Source organism: Bombina bombina, chromosome 6 (genome assembly GCF_027579735.1).
Source record: "Bombina bombina isolate aBomBom1 chromosome 6, aBomBom1.pri, whole genome shotgun sequence".
Taxonomy (NCBI): Eukaryota; Metazoa; Chordata; class Amphibia; order Anura; family Bombinatoridae; genus Bombina; species Bombina bombina.
The window spans coordinates 577,418,244-577,441,359 of NC_069504.1; the positions used below are offsets into that span (position 1 = coordinate 577,418,244).

Here is a 23,116-nt window from a genome sequence, read left to right on the forward strand (position 1 = left end):
AGCACCTACATTTCCTCTCCATTCCTTTTTCCTTTATCGTGTTAAAATATACACCACACACACACACACACACTCACTTTTCTGTGGGTCCAGTATATAGCCCTTTTAAAGTCTCGAAGCTTTGCAAAATATTCCTAAACTATCAGTTTGTCAAGTAGAATATGAACTATTGCTATAAAAAAATGTAAGCCATGAAAGACAATCAGCTATCTAGTTTGACCAACTCTCTTTAAAGTAACAACCTTTTCGATGCGCATGATCAGCTATAGTCGTCATGCACATTGTGGCCTGTGTGCACAGGATGAGCCTTTTTCATCATGCAGGGGAATCGCAGATCAAACACGGTCTTCGTCGATTTCCCCACACTACAGGCCATGGATTATTGGTGGCCTTGTGGGAAGCACTCACAGGCTTCATGAAAGTGCCGGTGACGTCGCCACGTATGCACGTGGTGACTTCACAAAGTAGGCAGAACTGGGAAGCTCTGTGTAGCTGGTTAGGCTGCAAGGGAGCTAGATTGGGCGGGGTTCTTAAAGTCCCTCGATCTCAGCTCCCATAGCAGCTACAAACCCCCAAGACCCCTCATTTGAAAGAGAATAGTTTGTGGGCTTAGAGCAGTACCATATGGCAGATTTTTTAAAAATAAAGTTAAAAAAACACATGGTGATTTTCTTGGAAATGGGTCATATGTGCAATAAAAAAATCTGGTATGTGTACAGACCTCAAAGTTTATTTTCTAGTTTAAAAGTTCCTCTCTCAAAAAAAATAATAATAAAAAAAAAAAAAAAAAAAATAAATAAATATATATATATACATTTTTATATATATTTTTTTATTCAGGTGATCACTGTAGTTACAGTGAACACCTGGCAAGAAAAAAAGTGCTTATATTTCGGTACTAAAAATGGGGCCTCTCTAATCTATATTATCACCCCCAAAAGCCTGTATGGGCCCCTATTTCACATCTGGCTTCCTATGATGACAAATTTAGTAAGTTGATCAAAGTAAAAGCAGTGGTCACTTGGCTATTTTCAGTATTATTTATATTTATATATATATATTTCTCTTGTAAGGTGTATCCAGTCCACGGATCATCCATTACTTGTGGGATATTCTCCTTCCCAACAGGAAGTTGCAAGAGGACACCCACAGCAGAGCTGTCTATATAGCTCCTCCCCTAACTGCCATATCCAGTCATTCTCTTGCAACTCTCAACAAGCATGGAGGTAGTAAGAGAGAAGTGGTGAAATGTAGCTGTTATTTTGCTTCAATCAAGAGTTTATTATTTTTAATGGTACCGGAGTTGTACTATTTTGTTCCAGGCAGAAAAATAGAAGAATCTGCCTGTGATTTCTATGATCTTAGCAGGTTGTAACTAAGATCCATTGCTGTTCTCACATATGACTGAAGAGAGAGATGACTTCAGCGGGGGAATGGCGTGCAGGTTTTCCTGCTATGAGGTATGTGCAGTTAAGATTTTTCTAGAAGATGTGAAGGCTAGAAAATGCTGCTGATACCAAATTTATGTAAGGTAAGCCTGAATACAGTGATTTAATAACGATTGGTATCATGCTTACTTTCTGAGGTAATATTATATATACAATAAATAATATTATATTTACAATATAAAACGTTTGCTGGCATGTTTAAACGTTTTTATATATACTTTGGTGATAAAACTTTATTGGGGGCCTAGTTTTTTCCACATGGATGGCTTAAATTTGCCTAGAAAGGCTTTCCACTGTGTTACTATGAGTGGGAGGGGCCTAATTTAGCGCTTTTTTGCGCAGTAACTTTTACAGACTGAGACATCCAGCTTCCTCCAGGAGCCCCCTGAATGCTATAGGACATCTCTAAAGGGCTCTTAGTCTTTCCAAAATCGTTTGTTGGGGAAGGTAGGCCCACAGCAAGGCTGTGGCAGTTTGGTGTGACTATTAAAAAACGTCTATCGTTTTTTTGATCCGTTTTTTGAATTAAGGGGTTAATCATCCATTTGCAAGTGGTTGCAATGCTCTGTTAGTTTATTATACACACTGTAAACATTTCGTTTGATTTACTGCCTTTTTTCACTGTTTTTCAAATTCTGACAAAATTTGTTTCTCTTAAAGGCACAGTACCGTTTCTTATATTTGCTTGTTAACTTGATTTAAAGTGTTTTCCAAGCTTGCTAGTCTCATTGCTAGTCTGTACAAACATGTCTGACATAGAGGAAACTCCTTGTTCATTATGTTTAAAAGCCATTGTGGAACCCCCTCTTAGAATGTGTACCAAATGTACTGATTTCACTTTAAGCAATAAAGATCATATTCTGTTTTTAAAAAATTTATCACCAGAGGAATCTGACGAGGGGGAAGTTATGCCGACTAACTCTACCCACATGTCAGATCCTTTGACTCCCGCTCAAGGGACTCACGCTCAAATGGCGCCAATTACATCTAGGGCGCCCATAGCGTTTACTTTACAAGACATGGCGGCAGTCATGGATAATACACTGTCAGCGGTATTAGCCAGACTACCTGAATTTAGAGGAAAGCGCGATAGCTCTGGAGTTAGACGAAATACAGAGCATACTGGCGCTTTAAGAGCTATGTCTGATACTGCCTCACAATATGCAGAAGCTGAAGAAGGAGAGCTTCTTTCTGTGGGTGATGTTTTTGACTCAGGGAAGATGATGCAACCTGATTCTGACATCTCTACATTTAAATTTAAGCTTGAACACCTCCGCGTGTTACTCAGGGAGGTTTTAGCTGCTCTGAATGACTGTGATACAATTGCAGTGCCAGAGAAATTGTGTAGACTGGATAAATACTATGCAGTGCCGGTGTGTACTAATGTTTTTCCAATACCTAAAAGGTTTACAGAAATTATTGCTAAGGAATGGGATAGACCAGGTGTGCCGTTCTCTCCCCCTCCTATTTTTAGAATTTTTTTTTCCAATAGACGCCACCACACGGGACTTATGGCAGACAGTTCCTAAGGTGGAGGGAGCAGTTTCTACTCTAGCAAAGCGTACTACTATCCCTGTCGAGGACAGTTGTGCTTTCTTAGATCCAATGGATAAAAAGTTAGAGGGTTACCTTAAGAAAATGTTTATTCAACAAGGTTTTATCCTACAGCCCCTTGCATGCATTGCTCCTGTCACTGCTGCTGCGGCGTTCTGGTTTGTGTCTCTGGAAGAGGCTTTACAGGTAGCGACTCCATTGGATGACATACTTGACAAGCTTAGAGCACTTAAACCAGCCAATTCTTTTGTTTCTGTTGCCATTGTTCATTTGACTAAACTAACGGCTAAGAATTCTGGTTTTGCTATCCAGGCGCGCAGAGCGCTATGGCTTAAATCATGGTCAGCTGACGTTACTTACAAAATCTAAGCTGCTTAACATTCCCTTCAAGGGGCAGACCCTATTCGGGCCTGGTTTGAAGGAGATTATTGCTGATATCACTGGAGGAAAAGGTCATGCCCTTCCTCAGGATAGGTCCAAATCAAGGGCCAAACAGTCTAATTTTCGTGCCTTTCGAAACTTCAAGGCAAGTGCAGCATCAACTTCCTCTAATACAACACAAGAGGGAACGTTTGCTCAGTCCAAGACGGTCTGGAGACCTAACCAGACCTGGAACAAGGGTAAGCAGGCCAAAAAGCCTGCTGCTGCCTCTAAGACAGCATGAAGGAACGGCGTCAAACTTCCAAATTGGCAAGTCTCATACGGACATAGTGTTGGCATTTCTGAGGTCGCATGGGTGGAAGGTGAACGAGAAAAAGAGTTCTCTATCCCCCCTCACAAGAGTTTCCTTCCTAGGGACTCTGATAGATTTACCTGACGGAGTCCAGGTTATCAAAACTTCTAAATTCCTGCCGTGTTCTTTATTCCATTCCTTGCCCTTCAGTGGCTCAGTGCATGGAAGTAATCGGCTTAATGGTAGCGGCAATGGACATAGTGCCGTTTGCACGCCTACATCTCAGACCGCTGCAACTCTGCATGCTCAGTCAGTGGAATGGGGATTACACAGATTTGTCCCCTCTACTAAATCTGGATCAAGAGACAAGGAACTCCCTGAAGGCTCAGGGATCGTGGACTCAGGAGAAGTCACTCCTTCCAATAAACATTCTGGAACTAAGAGCGATATTCAATGCTCTTCAGGCTTGGCCTCAGCTAACGACAATGAGGTTCATCAGATTTCATTCGGACAACATCACGACTGTGGCTTACATCAACCATCAAGGGGGAACAAGGAGTTCCCTAGCGATGTTAGAAGTCTCAAAGATAATTCGCTGGGCAGAGTTTCACTCTTGCCATCTATCAGCTATCCATATCCCAGGTGTAGAGAACTGGGAGGTGGATTTTCTAAGTCAACAGACTTTTCATCCGGGGGAGTGGGAACTCCATCCGGAGGTGTTTGCACAATTGGTTCATCGTTGGGGCGAACCAGAACTGGATCTCATGGCGTCTCGCCAGTATGCCAAGCTTCCTTGTTACGGATCCAGGTCCAGGGACCCAAAGGCAACGCTGATAGATGCTCTAGCAGCGCCTTGGTCCTTCAACCTGGCTTATGTGTTTCCACCGTTTCCTCTGCTCCCTTGCCTGATTGCCAAAATCAAGCAGGAGAGAGCATTGGTGATCTTGATAGCGCCTGCGTGGCCACGCGGGACTTGGTATGCAGATCTGGTGGACATGTCATCCTTTCCACCATGGACTCTGCCGCTGAGACAGGACCTTCTACTTCAAGGTCCTTTCAGCCATCCAATTCTAATTTCTCTGAGGCTGACTGCCTCGAGATTGAACGCTTGATTTTATCAAAGCGTGGTTTCTCCGAGTCAGTCATTGATACCTTAATTCAGGCATGAAAGCCTGTCACCAGGACAATCTATCATAAGATATGGCGTAAATATCTTTATTGGTGTGAATCCAAGGACTACTCATGGAGTAAGGTCAGGATTCCCAGGATATTATCTTTTCTCCAAGAAGGATTGGAGACAGGATTGTCAGCTAGTTCCTTAAAGGGACAGATTTCTGCGCTATCTATTCTTTTGCACAAGCGTCTGGCGGATCTCCCAGACGTTAAGGCATTTTGTCAGGCTTTAGTTAGAATCAAGCCTGTGTTTAAACCTGTTGCTCCACCTTGGAGCTTAAATTTGGTTCTCAAAGTTCTTCATGGGGTTCCGTTTGAACCTCTTCATTCCATAGATATCAAACTTTTATCTTGGAAAGTTCTTTTTTTGGTAGCTATTTTCCATGCAGATAAGGTAGTTTTGCGTACCAAACCTGGGTTTTTACCTAAGGTAGTATCTAATAAGAATATCAATCAGGAGATTGTGGTTCCGTCTTTGTGTCCTAATTCTTCTTCAAAGAAGGAACGTCTATTACACAATCTGGACATGGTCCCTGCTTTAAAGTTTTACTTACAAGCTACTAAAGATTTTCGTCAAACATCTGCTTTGTTTGTTGTCTACTCTGGACAGAGGAGAGGTCAAAAGGCTTCGGCAACCTCTTTCTTTTTGGCTAAGAAGCATAATCCGCTTAGCCTATGAGACTGCTGGCCAGCATCCTCCAGAAAGGATTACAGCTCATTCTACTAGAGCTGTGGCTTCCAAATGGGCCTTTAAAAATGAGGCTTCTGTTGAACAGATTTGCAAGGCGGCGACTTGGTCTTCGCTTCATACTTTTTAAAAATTCTACAAATTTGATACTTTTGTTTCTTCGGAGGCTATTTTTGGGAGAAAGGTTTTACAGGCAGTGGTTCCTTCTGTTTAAGTACCTGCCTTGTCCCTCCCTTCATCCGTGTACTTTAGCTTTGGTATTGGTATCCCACAAGTAATGGATGATCCGTGGACTGGATACACCTTACAAGAGAAAACATAATTTCTCCTGTTAAGTGTAGTCAGTCCACGGGTCATCCATTACTTATGGGATTATAACTCCTCCCTAACAGGAAGTGCAAGAGGATCACCCAAGCAGAGCTGCTACATAGCTCCTCCCCTCTACGTCATATCCAGTCATTCTCTTGCACCTAACTAAAGATAGGACGTGTGAGAGGACTGTGGTGTTTTAAACTTAGTTTCTCCAACATAGGTGTGTCCGGTCCACGGCGTCATCCTTACTTGTGGGATATTCTCCTCCCCAACAGGAAATGGCAAAGAGCCCAGCAAAGCTGGTCACATGATCCCTCCTAGGCTCCGCCTACCCCAGTCATTCTCTTTGCCGTTGTACAGGCAACATCTCCACGGAGATGGCTTAGAGTTTTTTAGTGTTTAACTGTAGTTTTTATTATTCAATCAAGAGTTTGTTATTTTGAAATAGTGCTGGTATGTACTATTTACTCAGAAACAGAAAAGAGATGAAGATTTCTGTTTGTATGAGGAAAATGATTTTAGCAACCGTAACTAAAATCCATGGCTGTTCCACACAGGACTGTTGAGAGCAATTAACTTCAGTTGGGGGAACAGTATGCAGTCTCTTGCTGCTTGAGGTATGACACATTCTAACAAGACGATGTAATGCTGGAAGCTGTCATTTTCCCTATGGGATCCGGTAAGCCATGTTTATTACGATCGTAAATAAGGGCTTCACAAGGGCTTATTAAGACTGTAGACTTTTCTGGGCTAAATCGATTCATTATTAACACATATTTAGCCTTGAGGAATCATTTTATCTGGGTATTTTGATATAAGAATATCGGCAGGCACTGTATTAGACACCTTATTCCTTAGGGGCTTTCCCAAAGCATAAGCAGAGCCTCATTTTCGCGCCGGTGTGGCGCACTTGTTTTTGAGAGGCATGGCATGCAGTCGCATGTGTGAGGAGCTCTGATACTTAGAAAAGACTTTCTGAAGGCGTCATTTGGTATCGTATTCCCCTTTGGGCTTGGTTGGGTCTCAGCAAAGCAGATACCAGGGACTGTAAAGGGGTTAAAGTTTAAAACGGCTCCGGTTCCGTTATTTTAAGGGTTAAAGCTTCCAAATTTGGTGTGCAATACTTTTAAGGCTTTAAGACACTGTGGTGAAAATTTGGTGAATTTTGCACAATTCCTTCATGTTTTTTCGCAATTGCAGTAATAAAGTGTGTTCAGTTTAAAATTTAAAGTGACAGTAACGGTTTTATTTCAAAACGTTTTTTGTACTTTGTTATCAAGTTTATGCCTGTTTAACATGTCTGAACTACCAGATAGACTGTGTTCTGAATGTGGGGAAGCCAGAATTCCTATTCATTTAAATAAATGTGATTTATGTGATAATGACAATGATGCCCAAGATGATTCCTCAAGTGAGGGGAGTAAGCATGGTACTGCATCATTCCCTCCTTCGTCTACACGAGTCTTGCCCACTCAGGAGGCCCCTAGTACATCTAGCGCGCCAATACTCCTTACTATGCAACAATTAACGGCTGTAATGGATAATTCTGTCAAAAACATTTTAGCCCAAATGAACACTTGTCAGCGTAAGCGCGGCTGCTCTGTTTTAGATACTGAAGAGCATGGCAACGCTGATACTAATATCTCTGAAGGGCCCCTAACCCAGTCTGATGGGGCCAGGGAGGTTTTGTCTGAGGGAGAAATTACTGATTCAGGGAACATTTCTCAACAGGCTGAACCTGATGTGATTGCGTTTAAATTTAAGTTGGAACATCTCCGCATTCTGCTTAAGGAGGTATTATCCACTCTGGATGATTGTGACAAGTTGGTCATCCCAGAGAAACTATGTAAAATGGACAAGTTCCTAGAGGTGCCGGGGCTCCCAGAAGCTTTTCCTATACCCAAGCGGGTGGCGGACATTGTTAATAAAGAATGGGAAAGGCCCGGTATTCCTTTCGTCCCTCCCCCCATATTTAAAAAATTGTTTCCTTTGGTCGACCCCAGAAAGGACTTATGGCAGACAGTCCCCAAGGTCGAGGGAGCGGTTTCCACTTTAAACAAACGCACCACTATACCCATAGAGGATAGTTGTGCTTTCAAAGATCCTATGGATAAAAAATTAGAAGGTTTGCTTAAAAAGATGTTTGTTCAGCAGGGTTACCTTCTACAACCAATTGCATGCATTGTCCCTGTCGCTACAGCCGCATGTTTCTGGTTCGATGAGCTGATAAAGGCGGTCGATAGTGATTCCCCTCCTTATGAGGAGATTATGGACAGAATCAATGCTCTCAAATTGGCTAATTCTTTCACCCTAGACGCCACTTTGCAATTGGCTAGGTTAGCGGCTAAGAATTCTGGGTTTGCTATTGTGGCGCGCAGAGCGCTTTGGTTGAAATCTTGGTCGGCTGATGCGTCTTCCAAGAACAAGCTACTTAACATTCCTTTCAAGGGGAAAACGCTGTTTGGCCCTGACTTGAAAGAGATTATCTCTGATATCACTGGGGGTAAGGGCCACGCCCTTCCTCAGGATCGGCCTTTCAAGGCAAAAAATAAACCTAATTTTCGTCCCTTTCGTAGAAACGGACCAGCCCGAGGTGCTACGTCCTCTAAGCAAGAGGGTAATACTTCTCAAGCCAAGCCAGCTTGGAGACCAATGCAAGGCTGGAACAAGGGAAAGCAGGCCAAGAAACCTGCCACTGCTACCAAGACTGCATGAAATGTTGGCCCCCGATCCGGGACCGGATCTGGTGGGGGGCAGACTCTCTCTCTTCGCTCAGGCTTGGGCAAGAGATGTTCTGGATCCTTGGGCGCTAGAAATAGTCTCCCAAGGTTATCTTCTGGAATTCAAGGGACTTCCCCCAAGGGGGAGGTTCCACAGGTCTCAGTTGTCTTCAGACCACATAAAAAGACAGGCATTCTTACATTGTGTAGAAGACCTGTTAAAAATGGGAGTGATTCACCCTGTTCCATTAAGAGAACAAGGGATGGGGTTCTACTCCAATCTGTTCATAGTTCCCAAAAAAGAGGGAACGTTCAGACCAATCTTAGATCTCAAGATCTTAAACAAGTTTCTCAAGGTTCCATCGTTCAAGATGGAAACCATTCGAACTATTCTTCCTTCCATCCAGGAAGGTCAATTCATGACCACGGTGGATTTAAAGGATGCGTATCTGCATATTCCTATCCACAAGGAACATCATCGGTTCCTAAGGTTCGCATTCCTGGACAAGCATTACCAGTTCGTGGCGCTTCCTTTCGGATTAGCCACTGCTCCAAGGATTTTCACAAAGGTACTAGGGTCCCTTCTAGCTGTGCTAAGACCAAGGGGCATTGCTGTAGTACCTTACTTGGACGACATTCTGATTCAAGCGTCGTCCCTTCCTCAAGCAAAGGCTCACACGGACATCGTCCTGGCCTTTCTCAGATCTCACGGATGGAAAGTGAACGTGGAAAAGAGTTCTCTATCTCCGTCAACAAGGGTTCCCTTCTTGGGAACAATAATAGACTCCTTAGAAATGAGGATATTTCTGACAGAGGCCAGAATAACAAAGCTTCTAGACTCTTGTCGGATACTTCATTCCGTTCCTCTTCCTTCCATAGCTCAGTGCATGGAAGTGATCGGGTTGATGGTAGCGGCAATGGACATAGTTCCTTTTGCGCGCATTCATCTAAGACCATTACAACTGTGCATGCTCAGTCAGTGGAATGGGGATTATACAGACTTGTCTCCGAAGATACAAGTAAATCAGAGGACCAGAGACTCACTCCGTTGGTGGCTGTCCCTGGACAACCTGTCACAAGGGATGACATTCCGCAGACCAGAGTGGGTCATTGTCACGACCGACGCCAGTCTGATGGGCTGGGGCGCGGTCTGGGGATCCCTGAAAGCTCAGGGTCTTTGGTCTCGGGAAGAATCTCTTCTACCGATAAATATTCTGGAACTGAGAGCGATATTCAATGCTCTCAAGGCTTGGCCTCAGCTAGCGAGGGCCAAGTTCATACGGTTTCAATCAGACAACATGACAACTGTTGCGTACATCAACCATCAGGGGGGAACAAGGAGTTCCCTAGCGATGGAAGAAGTGACCAAAATCATTCTATGGGCGGAGTCTCACTCCTGCCACCTGTCCGCTATCCACATCCCAGGAGTGGAAAATTGGGAAGCGGATTTTCTGAGTCGTCAGACATTGCATCCGGGGGAGTGGGAACTCCATCCGGAAATCTTTGCCCAAGTCACTCAGCTGTGGGGCATTCCAGACATGGATCTGATGGCCTCTCGTCAGAACTTCAAAGTTCCTTGCTACGGGTCCAGATCCAGGGATCCCAAGGCGGCTCTAGTGGATGCACTAGTAGCACCTTGGACCTTCAAACTAGCTTATGTGTTCCCGCCGTTTCCTCTCATCCCCAGGCTGGTAGCCAGGATCAATCAGGAGAGGGCGTCGGTGATCTTGATAGCTCCTGCGTGGCCACGCAGGACTTGGTATGCAGATCTGGTGAATATGTCATCGGCTCCACCTTGGAAGCTACCTTTGAGACGAGACCTTCTTGTTCAGGGTCCGTTCGAACATCCGAACCTGGTTTCACTCCAGCTGACTGCTTGGAGATTGAACGCTTGATCTTATCAAAGCGAGGGTTCTCAGATTCTGTTATCGATACTCTTGTTCGGGCCAGAAAGCCTGTAACTAGGAAGATTTACCACAAAATTTGGAAAAAATATATCTGTTGGTGTGAATCTAAAGGATTCCCTTGGGACAGGGTTAAGATTCCTAAGATTCTATCCTTCCTTCAAGAAGGATTGGAAAAAGGATTATCTGCAAGTTCCCTGAAGGGACAGATTTCTGCCTTGTCTGTGTTACTTCACAAAAAGCTGGCAGCTGTGCCAGATGTTCAAGCCTTTGTTCAGGCTCTGGTTAGAATTAAGCCTGTTTACAAACCTTTGACTCCTCCTTGGAGTCTCAATTTAGTTCTTTCAGTTCTTCAGGGGGTTCCGTTTGAACCCTTACATTCCGTTGATATTAAGTTATTATCTTGGAAAGTTTTGTTTTTAGTTGCAATTTCTTCTGCTAGAAGAGTTTCAGAATTATCTGCTCTGCAGTGTTCTCCTCCTTATCTGGTGTTCCATGCAGATAAGGTGGTTTTACGTACTAAACCTGGTTTTCTTCCAAAAGTTGTTTCTAACAAAAACATTAACCAGGAGATTATCGTACCTTCTCTGTGTCCGAAACCAGTTTCAAAGAAGGAACGTTTGTTGCACAATTTGGATGTTGTTCGCGCTCTAAAATTCTATTTAGATGCTACAAAGGATTTTAGACAAACATCTTCCTTGTTTGTTGTTTATTCTGGTAAAAGGAGAGGTCAAAAAGCAACTTCTACCTCTCTCTCTTTTTGGATTAAAAGCATCATCAGATTGGCTTACGAGACTGCCGGACGGCAGCCTCCCGAAAGAATCACAGCTCATTCCACTAGGGCTGTGGCTTCCACATGGGCCTTCAAGAACGAGGCTTCTGTTGATCAGATATGTAGGGCAGCGACTTGGTCTTCACTGCACACTTTTACCAAATTTTACAAGTTTGATACTTTTGCTTCTTCTGAGGCTATTTTTGGGAGAAAGGTTTTGCAAGCCGTGGTGCCTTCCATTTAGGTGACCTGATTTGCTCCCTCTCTTCATCCGTGTCCTAAAGCTTTGGTGTTGGTTCCCACAAGTAAGGATGACGCCGTGGACCGGACACACCTATGTTGGAGAAAACAGAATTTATGTTTACCTGATAAATTACTTTCTCCAACGGTGTGTCCGGTCCACGGCCCGCCCTGGTTTTTTTTAATCAGGTCTGATAATTTATTTTCTTTAACTACAGTCACCACGGTACCATATGGTTTCTCCTATGCAAATATTCCTCCTTAACGTCGGTCGAATGACTGGGGTAGGCGGAGCCTAGGAGGGATCATGTGACCAGCTTTGCTGGGCTCTTTGCCATTTCCTGTTGGGGAGGAGAATATCCCACAAGTAAGGATGACGCCGTGGACCGGACACACCGTTGGAGAAAGTAATTTATCAGGTAAACATAAATTCTGTTTTTTATTTCTTCAATCAAAAGTTTGTTATTTTAAACGGCACCGGGGTGTGTTTGTTCTCAGGCAGCATTAGAAGAAGAATCTGCCTGAGTTTTCTATGATCTTAGCGGTCGTAACTAAGATCCACTTGCTGTTCTCGGCCATTCTGAGGAGTGAGGTAACTTCAGAACAGGGGATAGCATGCAGGGCCCACCTGCAAGGAGGTATGTGCAGTAAATTATTTTCTAAGGAATGGAATTGACTGAGAAAATACTGCTAATACCGATGTAATGTAAGTGCAGCCTTAAATGCAGTAGTAGCGACTGGTATCAGGCTGATAAATATGTATGTATACTCTGAGGTATTTCTGGGGAATGGAATTTCACTAGAAAACACTGTCAATATTAAAGTAATATTTGAGCCATTCACTGCAGTGAGAGCGACTAGCAGCAGGCTTATTAATAACACTTCATAATTTTCAATTTTAAAACATTTACTGGCATGTTAATCGTTTTTTCTGAGGTACTTGGTGATAAAACTTTATGGGCATGATTTTTACCACATGGCTGTCGTTTTTTCTGCATAAAAACAGTTTACTGAGCTTCCCCACTGTTGTAATATGAGTGGGAGGGGCCTATTTTAGCGCTTTATTGCACATTAAAAATTCAGTCACAGTTTTCCTATTTCTAATCCTCCATGATCCAGGACGTCTCTACAGAGCCCAGGGGTCTCCAAAACTAGTTTTGAGGGAGGTAATCAGTCACAGCAGACCTGTGACAGTGTGTTTGACTGTGATAAAAACGTTTATTATTTCAACTGTTATCCGTTTTGGGTATTAAGGGGTTAATCATCCTTTTGCTGGTGGGTGCAATCCTCTGCTAACTTTATACATTTACTGTAAAAATGTGGTTGCTTTAACTAATTTGGTTCATTGTTAATTCAACTGTGACACCTTTTTGTGCTTCTTAAAGGCGCAGTAGCGTTTTTTATATAGCTTGTAAATTTATTTAAAAGTTTTTTCCAAGCTTGCTAGTGTCATTGCTAGTCTGTTTAAACATGTCTGACACAGATGAATCTGTTTGTTCACTATGTTTAAAGGCCAATGTGGAGCCCAATAGAAATTTGTGCACTCAATGTATAGATGTCACTTTAAATAAAAGTCAAACTTTATATGTTAAAAAATTATCACCAGACAAAGAGGGGGAAGTTATGCCGACTAACTCTCCTCACGTGTCAGTACCTTCGCCTCCCGCTCAGGAGGTGCGTGATATTGTGGCGCCAAGTACATCAGGGCGGCCCATACAAATCACTTTGCAAGACATGGCTAATGTTATGACTGAAGTACTATCTAAATTGCCAGAATTAAGAGGTAAACGCGATCACTCTGGGGTAAGAACAGAGCGCGCTGATAATAGTAGAGCCATGTCTGATACTGCGTCACAATTTGCAGAACATGAGGACGGAGAGCTTCATTCTGTGGGTGACGGGTCTGATCCAAGTAAACTGGATTCAGAGATTTCAAATTTTAAATTTAAGCTTGAGAACCTCCGCGTATTACTAGGGGAGGTATTAGCGGCTCTGAATGATTGTAACACGGTTGCAATTCCAGAGAAAGTATGTAGGCTGGATAAATATTTTGCAGTACCGGCGTGTACTGACGTTTTTCCTATACCTAAAAGGCTTACAGAAATTGTTAACAAGGAGTGGGATAGACCGGTGTGCCCTTTTCACCCCCTCCTATATTTAGAAAAATGTTTCCAATAGACGCCACTACACGGGACCTATGGCAGACGGTCCCTAAGGTGGAGGGAGCAGTTTCTACTCTGGCTAAGCGCACCACTATCCCGGTGGAGGATACCTGTGCTTTTTCAGATCCAATGGATAAAAAGTTAGAGGGTTACCTTAAGAAGATGTTTGTTCAACAAGGTTTTATATTACAACCCCTTGCATGCATCGCGCCTGTCACTGCTGCGGCGGCATTCTGGTTTGAGTCTCTGGAAGAGACCCTTAGCACAGCTCCATTGGATGAGATTATGAACAAGCTTAAAGTCCTTAAGCTAGCTAATTCATTTATTTCTGATGCCGTAGTACACTTAACCAAACTTACGGCTAAGAACTCCGGATTCGCCATTCAAGCGCGCAGAGCGCTGTGGCTTAAATCCTGGTCAGCTGATGTGACTCCTAAATCTAAATTGCTTAATATTCCTTTCAAAGGGCAGACATTATTCGGGCCCGGCTTGAAAGAAATTATCGCTGACATTACTGGAGGTAAGGGCCATGCTCTGCCTCAGGACAGGGCCAAACCAAAGGCTAAACAGTCTAATTTTCGTGCCTTCCGTAACTTCAAGGCAGGAGCAGCATCAACTTCCTCTGCTCCAAGACAGGAAGGAACTGTTGCTCGCTTCAGACAGGGTTGGAAAGCTAACCAGTCCTGGAACAAGGGCAAGCAGGCCAGAAAACCTGCTGCTGCCCCTAAGACAGCATGAAGTGAGGGCCCCCTATCCGGAAACGGATATAGTGGGGGGCAGACTTTCTCTCTTTGCCCAGGCTTGGGCAAGAGATGTCCAGGATCCCTGGGCGTTGGAAATCATATCTCAGGGATATCTTCTGGACTTCAAAGCTTCTCCTCCACAAGGGAAATTTCATCTTTCAAGGTTGTCAGCAAACCAAATAAAGAAAGAGGCGTTTCTACGCTGTGTACAAGACCTCTTACTAATGGGGGTGGTCCACCCAGTTCCGCGGTCGGAACACGGGCAAGGATTCTATTCAAATCTGTTTGTGGTTCCCAAAAAAGAGGGAACCTTCAGACCAATCTTGGACTTAAAGATCCTAAACAAATTCCTAAGAGTTCCATCGTTCAAAATGGAAACTATTCGAACCATCCTACCCATGATCCAAGAGGGTCAGTACATGACCACAGTGGATTTAAAGGATGCCTACCTTCACATACCGATTCACAAGGATCATTATCGGTATCTAAGATTTGCCTTCCTAGACAGGCATTACCAGTTTGTAGCTCTTCCCTTTGGGTTAGCTACGGCTCCAAGAATCTTTACAAAGGTTCTGGGCTCTCTTCTGGCGGTACTAAGACCGCGAGGCATAGCGGTGGCTCCGTACCTAGACGACATTCTGATACAAGCGTCAAGCTTCCAAACTGCCAAGTCTCATACAGAGATAGTTCTGGCATTTCTAAGGTCGCATGGGTGGAAGGTGAACGTAGAAAAGAGTTCTCTATTGCCACTTACAAGAGTTCCCTTTCTAGGGACTCTTATAGATTCTGTAGAAATGAAAATTTACCTGACGGAGGCCAGGTTATCAAAACTTCTAAATGCTTGCCGTGTCCTTCATTCCATTCAACACCCGTCAGTGGCTCAGTGCATGGAGGTAATCAGCTTAATGGTAGCGGCAATGGACATAGTACCATTTGCGCGCCTGCATCTAAGACCGCTGCAATTGTGCATGCTAAGTCAGTGGAATGGGGATTACTCAGAATTGTCCCCTCTGCTAAATCTGGATCAAGAGACCAGAGATTCTCTTCTATGGTGGCTTTCTCGGCCACATCTGTCCAAGGGGATGCCCTTCCGCAGGCCAGATTGGACGATTGTAACAACAGACGCCAGCCTTGTAGGTTGGGGCGCAGTCTGGAACTCCCTGAAGGCTCAGGGATCATGGACTCCTTCCAATAAACATTCTGGAATTAAGAGCAATTTTCAATGCTCTTCTGGCTTGGCCTCAGTTAGCAACTCTGAGGTTCATCAGGTTTCAGTCGGACAACATCACGACTGTGGCTTACATCAATCATCAAGGAGGAACCAGGAGTTCCCTAGCGATGTTGGAAGTCTCAAAGATAATTAGCTGGGCAGAGTCTCACTCTTGCCACCTGTCAGCGATCCACATCCCAGGCGTGGAGAACTGGGAGGCGGATTTTCTAAGTCGCCAGACCTTTCATCCGGGGGAATGGGAACTTCATCCGGAGGTCTTTGCCCAACTGCTTCATCGTTGGGGCAAACCAGATCTGGATCTCATGGCGTCTCGCCAGAACGCCAAGCTTCCTTGTTACGGATCCAGGTCCAGGGACCCGGGAGCGGTGCTGATAGATGCTCTGACAGCACCTTGGGTCTTCAACATGGCTTATGTGTTTCCACCATTCCCGATGCTTCCTCGATTGATTGCAAGGATCAAACAGGAGAGAGCATCGGTGATTCTAATAGCGCCTGCGTGGCCACGCAGGACCTGGTATGCAGATCTAGTGGACATGTCGTCCTGTCCACCATGGTCTCTGCCTCTGAGACAGGACCTTCTGATGCAGGGTCCTTTCGAACATCCAAATCTAATTTCTCTGAGGCTGACTGCATGGAGATTGAACGCTTGATTCTATCAAAGCGTGGATTCTCGGAGTCAGTTATTGATACCTTAATACAGGCTAGGAAGCCTGTTACCAGGAAAATTTACCATAAAATATGGCGTAAATATTTATATTGGTGCGAATCCAAGAGTTACTCATGGAGTAAGGTTAGGATTCCTAGGATATTGTCTTTTCTACAAGAGGGTTTAGAAAAGGGTTTATCTGCTAGTTCGTTAAAGGGACAGATTTCAGCTCTGTCTATCCTTCTACACAAACGTCTGGCAGAAGTTCCAGACGTTCAGGCTTTTTGTCAGGCTTTGGCTAGGATTAAGCCTGTGTTTAAGACTGTTGCTCCGCCGTGGAGCTTAAACTTAGTTCTTAACGTTCTGCAAGGTGTTCCGTTTGAACCCCTTCATTCCATCGATATCAAGCTGTTATCATGGAAAGTTCTGTTTTTGATGGCTATTTCCTCTGCTCGAAGAGTCTCTGAGTTATCGGCCTTACATTGTGATTCTCCTTATCTGATTTTTCATTCAGACAAGGTAGTTCTGCGTACTAAACCTGGGTTCTTACCTAAGGTAGTCACTAACAGGAATATCAATCAAGAGATTGTTGTTCCATCATTGTGCCCTAACCCTTCTTCAAAGAAGGAACGACTTTTGCACAATCTGGACGTCGTCCGTGCCCTGAAATTTTATTTACAGGCAACTAAAGATTTTCGTCAAACTTCTTCCCTGTTTGTCGTTTATTCTGGACAGAGGAGAGGTCAAAAGGTTTCGGCTACCTCTCTCTCTTTTTGGCTTCGTAGCATCATACGTTTAGCCTATGAGACTGCTGGACAGCAGCCTCCTGAAAGGATTACAGCTCATTCTACTAGAGCTGTGGCTTCCACTTGGGCCTTTAAGAATGAGGCCTCTGTTGAACAGATTTGCAAGGCTGCAACTTGGTCTTCACTTCACACTTTTTCAAAATTTTACAAATTTGACACTTTTGCTTCTTCGGAGGCTGTTTTTGGGAGAGAGGTTCTACAGGCAGTGGTTCCTTCCGTGTAAAGATCCTGCCTTGTCCCTCCCGTCATCCGTGTACTTTTAGCTTTGGTATTGGTATCCCATAAGTAATGGATGACCCGTGGACTGACTACACTTAACAGGAGAAAATATAATTTATGCTTACCTGATAAATTCATTTCTCCTGTAGTGTAGTCAGTCCACGGCCCGCCCTGTTTTTACGGCAGGTCTAAATTTTAATTAAACTCCAGTCACCACTGCACCCTATAGTTTCTCCTTTCTCGTATGGTTTCGGTCGAATGACTGGATATGACGTAGAGGGGAGGAGCTATGTAGCAGCTCTGCTTGGGTGATCTTCTTGCACTTCCTGTTAGGGAGGAGTTATAATCCCATAAGTAATGGATGACCCGTGGACTGACTACACTACAGGAGAAATGAATTTATCAGGTAAGCATAAATTATATTTTTATGCTTACCTGATAAATTTATTTCTCTTGTGGTGTATCCATTCCACGGCCCGCCCTGTCATTTTAAGGCAGGTATTTTTTAATTTTAAACTACAGTCACCACTGCACCCTATGGTTTCTCCTTTCTCTGCTTGTTTTCGGTCGAATGACTGGATATGGCAGTTAAGGGAGGAGCTATATAGACAGCTCTGCTGTGGGTGTCCTCTTGCAACTTCCTGTTGGGAATGAGAATATCCCACAAGCAATGGATGATCCGTGGACTGGATACACCACAAGAGAAATAAATTTATCAGGTAAGCATAAATTATGTTTTTTTTTTTAGTTTTTGCCGCAGCTATCTCATATGCTTTGAATTATAAATGTAATATTGTGTATCTGCTGGGCCTACTGAACAAAAGCAATCTATAAGAAATTTGTCTTATATTAGGGTATAAATGTAGGTAGCATAAAAGCTCAATATTGGTTCCCCAAGGGGTGAAAATGGCTTAGCTGTTAAAGATCACAGCAAAAAAGATGGTTGTGTTTTTTATTAGTTGTTGGTTGCATCATTACTTTTAAAACATTTCCCATTAGACCATACTGAGGTAAGGCTCTGGAGTGTGCTTGTGTCTTAAAGTGAATATCAACTTTCATGATAAAGTGCCCGTTTTAAAAAAAAAAAAAAAAAAAAAAAAAAAAAAAAACTATTAAAAACCAGGGGCACTTCCATTCATGAAAGTTTACATTGCACCAGATTTTGCAAATACTTAACTTCTTCTGAAACGCCGGATCGGTCCTCTGTACTTTGTCAGCAATGACGAAACCGGCTTCCTCCAATCACGGCTTCCCCCCCAGGAGCGTCCATTTTGTTAAGGCCACGACGTGATGGGAGGAAGCCGGTTTCCTCATTGCTGTGTAAGTACAGCAGGAAGAAGCAGGCGGGGGGATTGGCGATCTGGCGTTTCAGGAGAAGAAGGTATTTGTAAAATCCGGTGCAATGTAAACTTTCATGAATGAAAGTGCCCCTCTTTTTTTAAATTTTGTTTAAAAACAGGGGATTTTATCATGAAAGTTGACATTCACTTTAAGCACTATAAGGCAGCAGTGTTTGTAACAATATTATAGTGCTCAAGTGAGTAGTCTCAATTGTCCTATTCTTGTCAGAAAATAATTAACAGAATTAAAGGAAAATTGAAGTAAAATGTAACTTGATATTTGAAGTAAATGGGAATTTTTTTTTTTTTTTTTTTTTCCTTTCATAAGATGGCGAGTCCACCAGCCATCACATGTGGGATTAAATTGCAGTCCACAAGAAAGCAGCAAACACACCCAACATACTTTTTTAATCCCTCCCACCTTTCCATAATGCCTCCTATATTTTGCCTTCATCAACATTCACCTCATTCCTTGCCGATCTTCACATTGTCTGATGGGGATCTCTAACCATTTTGAGACCCATTTCCTTCTTAGAGAATGTACAGAGAGGGCAGAGGGGTAAACAGTTCAGCCAAGCGGTTATTATCTTCTTCCAGTGTGGAGGTGCCACCAGCCTCCCAGGAGAAAGTTGGGCATGCCTGCCATGTACAGTTTTGGGCACTTTTACTCAAAACTCGAAAATTGAGGTACTTTTTAATTTTTTTTTCTCATTGTTACTTCTGCACTTGGGACCTCAAGGGTTAAAGTTTTGGCTCTAAAATAGCATACCTTCACTTTCCTTGTCCTCAGTGACTGGTGGCCATCTTGCTGACATGCAGCAGAATTCCTCCTGGACATTAGGAGCGGTGAGCACTCATTACTTTCTGAACTTGGCTAAATTTATGTAATTTTCACACTTATTTCTGTTTTTTTTCCGTTTTTTTTTTCTTTATAGTACGTTAAATGCTTCTTTTTTGAGGTGATGAGAATCCACAATGCCTAACTGTTGAGAATTTATCACCCAGCCACCAGGAGGAGGCAAAGACACCCTGCATCATAACTTTACTATCCCTTCCATTTCTCTGTACCTCCCAGTATTTCTTTGCCTCTCCAATAGCAGGTTAAGAGTAAAGGGCTCAGGATATTATTTAAGAATAAAGGGGATATTTGATCTCGTGTACCCTGTATAAGGTGAATCCTTGAAGAGAGGGGCAAAGGAGAACACTGGCTGTGCAATATAATTCTCCTGCAGGAGTCGTGATATAACACGTCACTACTGGAGGAAATGTACATTATAGAACCACAACTGCAGAGTAGACCGTAGTATACAGAGATAGGAAGGCAAAAGTGCAAAGATGAGTAATGGCCATTTAATCAAAGGAGTTCCTGAGTTAAAGATTAGGAACAAGGTGGTTTAGGAAATAGTGTCTGTATAATAGATAACAATGAAGCAAACTGTCAGTGCACTAGACAGAGTCTATAACAAACTTTAGTAACAACTTGACAAACCATGAGCAGTAGACAAACTGAGCAGGCCTCAATGGCTATATGACTGTGTAACAAGCTGGCTGAAAACAAAAGGAATAATGTGCATCAGGAAGGCTGTAAACCAAACTTACTGGAAACAGCAGTTAGTCTATGAAACAGGCTTCAGTGTAGGAGAGAGTCTGTGAACAATGCAATAGCAGGATGATGCCTGTAAACAGGGCCTCTGTGGCAGAATGTCTGTATAACAAGCTGGTTGTGAACAGGCAGCCTGTGAAACACGCTTCTGTGTTGCAGAAAGACTGTGGAACAAACTTGCTGAGAGCTGCATGCAGTTTGTTGAAGCAAGCCTCTGTGGCTGAGAGTCTGTAACAAGTTGGCTGAGAGCAGCTGCAATCAGTGCAGAAAGCTTCTGTGTTGCAGAGAGGCTGTGAGACAAACCTGCTGAGAGCTGCAGGTAGATTGTTGAAGCAGACTTCTGAGTAGCAGAGAGGCTCAAGTATACAAAATTAAATTGTGCAAGTACACAGTTGTTTGTATGATAACCAAAGACTATTGAATTTGGCTGTCTTAAAGGGACATTCCAGTCAAAACTAATCTTTCATGATTCAGATAGAGCATTCAATTTAAAACGACCTTTAAATTTACTTCCATCAACAAAATGTTTTTGCTTGTTTTTTACACTTTTTTATGAGTCACCAGCTCCTACTGAGCATGCGCAAGAAGTCACAGAATATACGTATATGCATTTGTGATTCGCTGATGGCTGTCACATGATACAGGGAGAGTGGATATAGACATAACTTTGAAATTTGTCAGAAAAAAAAATCTGCTACTCATTTGAAGTTCAGACTAAGTGCTATTGCATTGTCTTTTTATCATTCATTTGTTGATTATGCAAATCTACTGTATTTACTGGTCCTTTAAAGGGACACTGAACCCAAATTTGTTCTTTCGTGATTCAGGTAGAGTATGGAATTTTAAGCAACTTTCTAATTTACTCCTATTATCAAATTTTCTTCATTCTCTTGGTATTTTTATTTGAAAAGCAAGAATGTAAGTTTAGATGCCGGCCCATTTTCTTCTATAAGGTACGACGAGTCCACGGATTCATCCTTTACTTGTGGGATATTATCCTCCTGCTAACAGGAAGTGGCAAAGAGCACCACAGCAGACCTGTCCATATAGCTCCTCCCTTAGCTCCACCCCCAGTCATTCTCTTTGCCTACTCTAAGTACTAGGAAGGGTAAAGTGAAAGAGGTGATAAAATGTTAGACAGACTTTTTCAGTTGGTAGCTCTTCTATTTGGACTTGCTAAAGCTCCCAGAGTTTTTACCAAGGTCTGGGGGATCTTCTTTCTGTTGTCAGAGCTCAGAGTATAGCTTTAGTTCAGGCGCCATGGCTTATAGAGTTCTCTTATTCCTCTTAGAAGAGTGTCCTCCTTGGGGGAGGATTTATATAGAGCTGCAACAACTAATCGTCATAATAGATAATAATCGATTATGAAAATAGTTGTCAACGAATCTCATAATCGATTAATCGATTAGTTGGTTTGTAATTAGTTGGTCTGTGCACAACACCAGCTACTTCACTCCAATGAACTCCTGCACATGGTATTGTGTTTTATGGTTATGTCCTTAGCCTAAAGGACATCTACAGACGTCTACTTTTCACTTTTTCAGGACAGTATACGTTTACAACTACCTCTGGCTTATGTGCAACCCAGATATAATAGTCATCATTTGGATTGTTTATATTAAATCAGGTGATTTGGAACTATGCTTTTCATGATATAGTGCCAAGCTTGTTATTTACACCTAGCCCTAGATTGATGGGAGTTATTTAAATTGATGTGCACTATTATTTGTTTGCACAATTATTAGCGTATTGCTTGTTATTGCTGATTATATGTACTGTAAAAATATAAAGTCCTTAGGGCGTTTGATTTGTTTTTTATTGTTTTTTTATATTTTTAATATATTGTGATATGTACCAGATTCAACCTATATGTATATATCTTATTTTTAGAGCAGACTAGATATTTCCCCCTAACATTTATAGCTGGTTATTTACCATTGCATATAGAGATTAAAGATATTTTTTATGTAAGAATGAAGTCAAGGGTTACTTTATTGAGAGGCCCCTTGCCAAGGTGAAAAACACTTTGCATTGGTGAAGAGCTAACAAAGATAAATATCCCACTTTGGTGAAATTGGCAAAACCCTACTTATACATCTCAATCACCTCAACACCATCTTAGTGCCTTTTCTCTGCTGCAGGAAATATAGCTGCAAACAGAGAACCAGCCTTAGCCAGAAGCATGTGGACATGTTGAGATTTTTGCATTTCAATGCAAAGTTTCTGAAAGAGTGAATAACAGAATGTTATTAACAGTGATAGTCTCTTTCTAGTTCTACCTCTTTTCAAACAGGTTTTGTTTTGTTTAATTATAAAACTGTTCTCTGATGCTTAAAAATTGGACAAACAGTTGTGTTAATGTAAAGTTTTAGTTTGAAGTTTATATTTGTAACACTCAGTATGTGGATTTTATTCAAAATATAGGAAACAATTATTGATTCTTTTTTTTATCCGATTAGTCGATTAATCGAAAAAATAATCGGCAGATTAATCGATTATGAAAATAATAATTTGTTGCAGCCCTAGATTTATAGATTCAGTGTAAATGCGGCTGTACTTAACAGATAAACGCAAGCTCAAACTCCAGTTTTGCTTGTTGGAATCTTCAGTCAGTACTTCTTACTTCAGTGGCCCTGTGTATGGAGGCAGTGGGTCTGATGGTTGCAGCATCAGATGCCATTCCTTTTGCGAGGTTTCACCTTTGACCTCTTCAGCTATGCATGCAAAAGCAGTTGAATGGGGATTACCTGTTCTGGTGGCTGACCCCCAATCCTGTTTCTTTAGGAATGTCTTTTTCTTCATTCGTCTGTCCTGGGGAAATAATTACCACAGGCAGGAGTCTCTCAGGTTGAGTGCTGTTTTGGGGTCCTTGGAAATCTCAG

General features: G+C 42.6%; 1 protein-coding gene across 1 annotated transcript in view; it reads left to right on the top strand.

Moving 5' to 3' along the window:
• Nucleotides 1-23,116, top strand: part of TJP1 (tight junction protein 1) — a gene marked incomplete in the record, with an annotated part of 489,926 nt that overhangs the window by 111,289 nt on the left and 355,521 nt on the right.